Source organism: Leucopleurus acutus, assembly GCF_964270905.1.
Source record: "Leucopleurus acutus genome assembly, chromosome: 1".
NCBI lineage: Eukaryota > Metazoa > Chordata > Mammalia > Artiodactyla > Delphinidae > Leucopleurus > Leucopleurus acutus.
In genome coordinates, this window is record NC_139142.1 from 49126913 (window position 1) to 49128610 (window position 1698).

Genomic DNA, 1698 nt, shown 5'->3' on the forward strand with positions numbered 1-1698 from the left:
CCACCCTCCCTATCCCACCCCTCTAGGTGGTCACAAAACATCTAGCTGATCTCCCTGTGCTGCGCGGCTGCTTCCCACTAGCTATCTATTTTACGTTTGGTAGTGTAAATATGTCCATGCCACTCTCTCACTTTGTCACAGCTTACCCTTCCCCCTCCCCATATCCTCAAGTCCATGCTCTAGTAGGTCTGTGTCTTTATTCCTGTCTTACCCCTAGGTTCTTCATGACATTTTTTTTCCTTAAATTCCATATATATGTGTTAGCATACGGTATTTGTCTTTCTCTTTCTGACTTACTTCACTCTGTATGACAGACTCTAGGTCTATCCACCTCATTACAAATAACTCAATTTCGTTTCTTTTTATGGCTGAGTAATATTCCATTGTATATACGTGCCACATCTTCTTTATCCATTCATCCGATGATGGACACTTAGGTTGTTTCCATCTCTGGGCTATTGTAAATAGAGCTGCAATGACCATTTTGCTACATGAATCTTTTTGAATTATGGTTTTCTCAGGGTATATGCCCAGTAGTGGGATTGCTGGGTCATATGATAGTTCTATTTGTAGTTTTTAAAAGAACCTCCATACTGTTCTCCATAGTGGCTGTACCAATTCACATTCCCACCAGCAGTGCAAGAGTGTTCCCTTTTCTCCACACCCTCTCCAGCATTTATTGTTTCTAGATTTTTTGATGAGGGCCATTCTGACTGGTGTGAGATGATATCTCATTGTAGTCTTGATTTGCATTTCTCTAATGATTAATGATGTTGAGCATTCTTTCATGTGTTTGTTGGCAGTCTGTATATCTTCTTTGGAGAAATCTCTGTTTAGCTCTTCTGGATTGGGTTGTTTGTTTTTTTGTTATTGAGCTGCATGAGCTGCTTATAAATTTTGGAGATTAATCCTTTGTCAGTTGCTTCATTTGCAAATATTTTCTCCCATTCTCAGGGTTGTCTTTTGGTCTTGTTTATGGTTTCCTTTGCTGTGCAAAAGCTTTGAAGTTTCATTAGGTCCCATTTGTTTATTTTTGTTTTTATTTCCGTTTCTCTAGGAGGTGGGTCAAAAAGGATCTTGCTGTGATTTATGTCATACAGTGTTCTGCCTATGTTTTCCTCTAAGAGTTTGATAGTTTCTGGCCTTAGATTTAGGTCTTTAATCCATTTTGAGCTTATTTTTGTGTATGGTGTTAGGGAGTGATCTAATCTCATACTTGTACATGTACCTGTCCAGTTTTCCCAGCACCACTTATTGAAGAGGCTGTCCTTTCTCCACTGTACATTCCTGCCTCCTTTGTCAAAGATAAGGTGACCATATGTGTGTGGGTTTATCTCTGGGCTTTCTATCCTGTTCCATTGATCTATCTTTCTGGTTTTGTGCCAGTACCATACTGTCTTGATTACTGTAGCTTTGTAGTATAGTCTGAAGTCAGGGAGCCTGATTCCTCCAGCTCCGTTTTTTGTTCTCAAGATAGCTTTGGCTATTTGGGGTCTTTCATGTTTCCATACAAATTGTGAATTTTTTGTTCTAGTTCTGTGGAAAATGCCAGTGGTAGTTTGATAGGGATTGCATTGAATCTGTAGATTGCTTTGGGTAGTAGAGTCATTTTCACAATGTTGATTCTTCCAATCCAAGAACATGGTATATCTCTCCATCTATCTGTATCATCTATAATTTCTTTAATCAGCGTCTTAT